General features: G+C 49.7%; 1 protein-coding gene across 10 annotated transcripts in view; it reads left to right on the top strand.

Annotated features, from left to right (window-relative positions):
- The first annotated feature begins 212 nt into the window (after positions 1–212).
- Positions 213–7153, top strand: part of ULK4 (unc-51 like kinase 4) — a 630679-nt gene continuing 623738 nt past the window's right edge. For all 10 annotated transcript variants that reach the window (XR_004264542.1, XR_004264544.1, XR_004264543.1 and 7 more), the window contains exon 1: positions 213–346. The gene's annotated coding sequence lies outside the window, so the exon portion shown is untranslated. The remainder of the gene's footprint in view (positions 347–7153) is intronic.

The following is a 7153-nucleotide window of genomic DNA, read 5'->3' as shown; positions in this document are numbered from 1 at the left end:
TCCTGTGGGCTCGTCCAAAGGCCGCGCGATGCCCTTCGGGTGGAGGAAGCGGCCCTCGTGGTCGCCCACTTCCGGCCCCGCCCACAGGAAGGGAAACCGCTCAGCCACTGAGCTTCCTGAGCTGCTTCCGGCGTCCTATCTGCTGCCCTGGAAACGGCGTGGACGGATCCAAACCTGCAGGGGTGCCGCCTCAGTCAGGCTGGTCGGCGCCTCCGCGCGTCCCGCTTTGCTTCATTGCTTCCCCCCCATCGTCGGGCCTGTGGACCGGTCCCAAGGCGGAGGCCGCGACGCGCGCAGCCGCGGGAACAGGCCGAGGGACTGAGGCTTCGCTGGACCTGGCTGCCAGGTGCGTGGCGGTGGCGGTTGTAGTCGACGCGGGCTGGGTTCGTGTCTGTGTAGGCGGCGGCAGAAGAGCGCGCAGGCCCGAGGGGGGCGCCTGGCCGCCCTCTCCTGCGCGTGGACCCCGTGCCCCTGCGCTCCCCGGCGTTGGCTTCTGCCTGCGGGCCCCGCTCTGCGCTCGTGTTACACGAAAAACCGCCCGTTTTTATCCGGGCTCCAGTGAAGGGCACGCGGCTCGCCCCTTCTAGGACCTGGCTGCAGCGCGCAGCGAGGGTGCGCGGGAGACGCTCCGGACGGACGCCGCGTCTTCACCGCCCTGCAGCGCTTCCCGGGCTCCCTGCCGGCCTCGCGGACGGAGGCCCACGGACGTGGCGAGGCCGCCGTGTCGCCCGCCGCCAGCTGCGTGGGGAGCGGGGGCGAGCGAGTCCGTGGCGACCCTGAGTCTGCGAGGAGCGGCGAGGAGGAGCGCCTGTGGGGTCTGGGCGAGCGCGCGCCGTCGGTTCCAGCCCAGGTGGAAGGCTGATGTGGCCGGCGGTTCGCAGACTGGAGCGCTTCCCTGCCACCCCAGGGCAGGGAGTAACGCGGAAGGCCGGGCCCTACCACGCAGCGCTTGAGTCTGTCACTCTGGCGCGAACTTGCATTTCTGCGAAGCCCCGGGTGATGCCCTTCTGCTGCGGGGGTCATGGCTGTGCTGAAGGTGGCGCCTGTGCGCTCTCATCGCCTGGTCGCGCTCTCCGAATTCCTTGAATGCGGGACCTGCCTCAGTGCCTCAGTTGCACGCGTGTGTGACTTGCTCTGCCTTCTGGCTTCTCAGATGCTTCTTTTTTTTCTTTTGAGACGGAGTTTCGCTCTGTTACCCAGGCTGGAGTGCAGTGGCATCCTATCGGCTCACCGCAACCTCCGCCTCCTGGGTTCAAGCAGTGCTCCTGCCTCAGCCTCCTGAGTAGCTGGGACTCCAGGCATGCGCCACCACGCCCAGCTAATTTTTGTATTTTAGTAGAGACGGGCTTTCACCATGTTGACCAGGATGGTCTTGATCTCTTGACCTCGTGATCCACCCGCCTCGGCCTCCCAAAGGGATGGGATTACAGGCGTGAGCCACCGCGCCGGTGAACTTGTGAATTGAGAGAGACTAAACTGTGGTTTCTGGGAAGGCACCCTCGAGTGAGAAAACCATGAAGAAACGGAGGGAAGTGATGACTACGAAAGTCAGGGAGTTACTTTTGGGGATCAGGAGGGATGGTGGTTGAGATACGCTCACGGAGGGCTTCTTGTGTCGCTGACAAAATGCCACTTCATGACCCTGGGTGGTGATTAGGAGTGTGTCCTCCTTTAATAATTCATTAAACTATATATTTTGTGGCGTTTTCTCTATTTGTGTTTTATTTTACAATTAAGAAGTTACAGATTTAAAAATGAATGCCAGAAGGTCTGTAATGGGGATCGATTTTGGACTGAGTCAGAAAGAATCTTAAACTCAGGGAATTTCAACTATTAATGTTATTGAAAGATAACTCAATGCCAGGTGTGGTGGCTCACACCTGTAATCCCAGAACTTTGCATGGCCAGGAGTTTGAGATTAGCCTGGTCAACATAGTGAAACCCTGCATCTACTAAAAATGCAGAAAGTTAGCCAAGCATGGTGGCGTGCCAGAGGCAGAGGCTGAGGCTGAGGCACGAGAATCATTTAAACCCCAGAGGCTGAGTTTGCAGTGAGCCTAGATCTTGCCCCTGCACGCCAGCCTGGGCCACGGAGCGAGACCCTGTCTAAAAAAAAAAAAAGAAGTAGAAAATCACTTGATCCAATTCTTATTTTACTCTAAGGAAATTGAGTCCCAGAGGGGAGAAATGCTCGAAAGTAACACCACCCCATCTAAGCAGATTTATAACTAATGTGTTTTGTTAATTTCAGACTGAAATTGTCCAGATGTAACTCAATGGTCAGATGTAACTAAAATAAAGGTTAAGGAAATGAATTTGTCCTAAATCAAATTCAGTATTTCAAGATTGGCTGGGCGGTGGCTTGAGCCTGTAATCCCAGAAATTTGGGAGGCCAAGGTAGGAGGATCACTTGAGCCCAGGGGTTCAAGACCTAGCCTCCCTTAAAAAAAAGAATTCAAGATTTTACTTATTTTTTCCCCTGTAGCCTAAAACGTTATTTTCAGGAAATCAGTTATACGTATCATATGGAAACTTACTGTATCATCTTATTCTGATATATTCTAATGTAGACAATTGGTGAATAAGGTTTCTGATTATATTTTCTTTGGTTTAATATCTTCCCATTGAAACATACTGTCAGTTTAATCTTATTTTGGTTATAATACATACCATGTAGCTGGGACTACAGGCATGCACTGCCACGCCAGGCTATTTTTTAATTTGTGTAGAGTCAGGATCTTACCATGTTGCCCAGGCTGGTCTTGAACGCTTGGCCTCAAACAATCCTGCCTCTGCCTCCAAAAGTGTTGGGATTTAGGCACTGCGCTAGGCCAGGATTGGTTCTTTTGAATGCATAGGTTTTAGAACGAAGAGAAATGTAAAAAGGCCTTAGGGAAACTGTCATTAAAATAAATAGATACTGGCCAGGTGGGGTGGATCACGCCTGTAATCCCAGCACTTTGGGAGGCCAAGGTGGGCAGATCACCTGAGGTCGGGAGTTTGAGATCAGCGTGACCAACATGGAGAAACACTGTCTCTACTAAAAATACAGAATTAGCCAGGTGAGGAGGCTCATGCCTGTAATCCTAGCTACTGGGGAGGCTGAGACAGGAGAATTGCTTGAACCCGGGAGGTGGAGGTTGCAGTGAACTGAGATCACACTATTGCACTCTAGCCTGGGCAACAAGAGCAAAACTCTGTCTCAAAAAACAAAGAAAACTAAGCTGTGCCTTTTTGTTTTTAATTAATCAATCATCATCATTATTCTTTTTTATTTCTTTGAGACAGAGTTTTGCTCTTGTTGCCCAGGCTAGAGTGCGATGGTAGGATCTCAGTTCACTGAAACCTCCGCCTCCCAGGTTTAAGCCATTTTCCTGCCTCAGCGTCTGGAGTAGCTGGGATTACAGGCACCCACCACCACGCCTGGCTAATTTTTGCATTTAATAGAGATAGGGTTTTGCCATGTTTGGCCAGGCTGGTATTGAACTCCTGACTTCAAGTATCTACCCGCCTGGCCTCCCAAAGTGCTGGAATTATAGGCATGAGCTACCTCACCCTGCTCATAAATAAAAGTTTGAATGGAACTCAGCCATACCTATCCATTTGCTTATTGTCTCTGGTTGCTTTTCTAGTTCAAGAGCAAAATTGGGTAGTTGTGGCAGAAACCATAAGATCTGTAAAACCTAAAATATTTACCCCCGTAATTTATAGAAAAAATTTTTCTCTCCCTTGATAGAGCAATCTTGGACATATTTTCATCTGTAAAATGAGTTTTCTTAATTTTTTTTTTTTCCGAGGTGGAGTTTCGCTCGTTGCCCTGGCTGGAGAGCAGCGGCGCAATCTCGGCTCACTGCAGCCTCCGCTTTCCAGGTTCAAGCGATTCTCCTGCCTCAGCCTCCCAAGTAGCTGGGATTACAGGTGCGCGCCACCATGCCTAGCTAATTTTTTTTTTTTTTTTTTGACAGAGTCTCACTTTATCTCCAGGCTGGAGTGCAGTGGCCGATCCTGGCTCACTGCAACTTCCATTTTCTGGTTTCAAGCAATTCTCCTGCCTCAGCCTCTCGAGTAGCTGGGACTACAGGCACGCACCACCACACCCGGGTAATTTTTTGTATTTTTAGTAGAGATGGGGTTTCACCACGTTGGGCAGCCTGGTCCCAAACTCGTGACCTCAGGTGATCTGCTGTCTTGGCCTCCCAAAGTGCTGGGATTATAGGCATGAGCCACCACGTCTAGCCAATATATTAACCATTTTTAATTTTAATTTTTTGAAGTCTTTAAAAATCTTTAATTGTAAAATACAAATAAAATTTACCATCTTAACCCTTTGTAAGGGAACAAGTTTAGAAGAGGTTAAGAACAGTTACATTGCTGTGCACCAATCTCTAAAACTTCATTTTTGCAAAAGCAAAATATATTACGTTTTGCTTATCCATGTATCAGTGGACACAAGTTGCTTCCATGTTTTAACTATTGTGAATAATGATGCTGTGGCTACGTGGGGTACAAATGTCTGAGACTCTACTTTTAATTCTTTTGGGAATATACCCATGTTGAGATATGGTTTACCAATAGTTGTATATATTTGAGGTGTACTGGGTTTGTGTGTGTGTGTGTGTGTGTGTGTGTGTGTGTGTGTGTGTGTGTGTGTGTTTGAGACAGGGTCTTACTTTGTTGCCTGGGTTAGAGTGTAGTGGTGAGATCTTGGCTCACTACAACCTCTGTCTTCTGGGTTCAAGCTATCCTCCTGCCTCAGCCTCCCAAGTAGCTGGGACTACGTGCACAGGCCACCAATGCTGGTGAATTTTAAAAAAATTTTTAATATTTTGTAGAGATGGTGTTTCTCTATGTTTCCTAGGCTGGTCTCGAACTCCTGGCCTCAAGTGAACTTCACTCTTTGGCCTCCCAAAGTGGTGGAATTATAGGCGTGAGCCACTGAGTCCAGCCCAATGTGCTTTTTAAATTTTTGTTTTTTTTTTTTCTGAGAGAGGGTCTCACTCTGCTGCTCAGACTGGAGTCCCATGGTGTAGCTCACTGTAGCCTTAGTCTCCTGGGCTCAAGCAGTACTTACGCTTCGGCCACCCAAAGGGGTGAGAGTATAGGTGTGAGCCATTAATCACACTTGAGTGCCCAGCCAATGTGTTGTTTTGATATACAGATATGTTGTGAGGTTTTGGAAAGTTTAATATAGTCTAACGTATCTTTCCAAAGAGATGCCAGGTTATGAAAGATTGATTTTTTTTTTTTTTTTGAGTGGTGCTCTGTCTCCCAGGCTGGAGTGCAGTGGCACAATCTCAGCTCACCGCAACATCTGCCTCCCAGGTTCAAGCGATTCTTCTACCTCAGCCTCGTGAGTAGCTGGGATTACAAGCCTGTGCCACTACACCTGGCTAATTTTTGTATTTTTAGTAGAGATGGGGTTTTGCCGTATTGGTCAGGCTGGTCTCAAAACTTCTGACCTCAGGTGATCAGTTTGCCTCGGCCTCCCAAAGTGCTGGGATGACAGGTGTGAGCCGCCACACTTAGCCCGATAGATTGATTTTAATTATTTAGGTTAAATTGTCATATTATGACTCTAATTCTACCTTAACTGAAATTCCATATAAGATCGTTTGATAAAAGATTACAGCAAGTTCTTATTTATGAAAATTAAAGGGTTATGTTGGCCAAGAAAACGAACTCATTTAACTTCTTATACCTTAGGTGAAGGATGAACTGCTTGGTTAAAAAACAAACCCAAAACAACAAACATCTTGATTTAGAGCAGGTGTTGGCAAACTTTTTTAATAAAGGGACAAATAGCAAATATTTTTGTGCAGGCCGTAGAGTGTCTGTCATAACTACTCAACTCTGTCATAGGCAATAGATAGCCGTCTGAAAGCAACCATAAGCAATATATGAACGAATGGGTGTGGCTATGTTCCAATTAAACTTTATTTACAAAAGCAGGCAGCATGCGCAGTTTGGCCTAGGAGCTAGCCAGTAGTATTAATATATTTGGTTTGACTCCTACAGTCTCTGGGGATTACATGGAAATATTCCATTTTTAAATACTGTATTTTCACTTTTTTCTCTGTTGCTTATCATTTATAAAGTTTAGGTGGGGCATATGCTTCTCTTTTGCTTCTCATAATTTATAAGGTTTAGGTGGGGCATACCAGTCAAGACCGGTAGAGGGTCTTGAGTGCCAGTTGTGCAGGTTCTTGGCCTTTTGAACAGAGAAGTGGACAAAATGCCCAGCAAAGCAAAGAAGGAATGAAGCAATAACAGAACAAAAGCAGGGATTTGTTGAAAACGAAAGTACACTCCGGGAATATGCAGAAATTTCTCCGGTTCAGACACCCCCTAGAGGCTTCCCATTGGCCTCTTCACGTCACCGCCGCTAAGTCAAGCAGTGGCCTGCCGTGGGTCGCATGGATTTCAGAATTCCATTGTCTGCACCCAGGCGGATGCCAAGGTGAAGTTACCAAGTTGCAAACCAAGACTCCGCCCCAATCGGTCTGGTTGGTTGCAGGCGGCGCTTCCCGTCCGCGGCGCAGAGAAGGAGGGGGGTTTACATGCGGCATGGCCTCTGGCCATTGTTACCGAGGCCTGGAAGTGAGGGTTTTCCCTTCCGCTTAGTTGCAGGAAGTCCGTGTGACACGGCCTTAGGCTCCCTGCCTCCAGACCCTGTTCTGCTGCCCCGTCGTGCAGACGCTGTCTCCCATCGTACCGGGTTTCCGCTGTCACCGACAGTAAGAAAGCCATGGCCCGCTGATGCCGTGACTCGTGGTGGAAGTAGCTGTCCCTTTTTTTCGGTGAAGGTCCTACTGGCAGAGGGCAGGGGCCTCAGTCCCTCTTGGCAGCCGCGTCCCCCCCCCACCCCGGCAGGACGGTTCTCAGCTGCTCTCTCCCTGTTGGTGCGGATGTTCCCCCGCCCTTTCTGGATGAATCTGAGCAACTCCGCGGTGCGCCGGCTCCTAGGCAGCAAAGCCGAACCCCTCCGGGGTCACGTCCCGCACCGACTCGGTGCGCTCGGTCAGCTGCCCACGTCGGCGGTGGCTGGGCCGGCTTGCTCCCGCTTTTGGTCACGCTGTGGCCCATGGCCACAGGGCCGCCCAGAGCCATGCTGCAATGGCGGCCGCCGCTGCTGCAATGGCGGCCGCCGCTGCTG

Source organism: Sapajus apella, unplaced genomic scaffold (assembly GCF_009761245.1).
Source record: "Sapajus apella isolate SASKATOON/1434 unplaced genomic scaffold, GSC_monkey_1.0 scaffold143, whole genome shotgun sequence".
In the NCBI taxonomy this organism is placed as follows: Eukaryota; Metazoa; Chordata; class Mammalia; order Primates; family Cebidae; genus Sapajus; species Sapajus apella.
The sequence above is the reverse complement of the archived record's forward strand: the minus strand, read 5'-3'. Positions and strand labels throughout refer to the sequence as shown.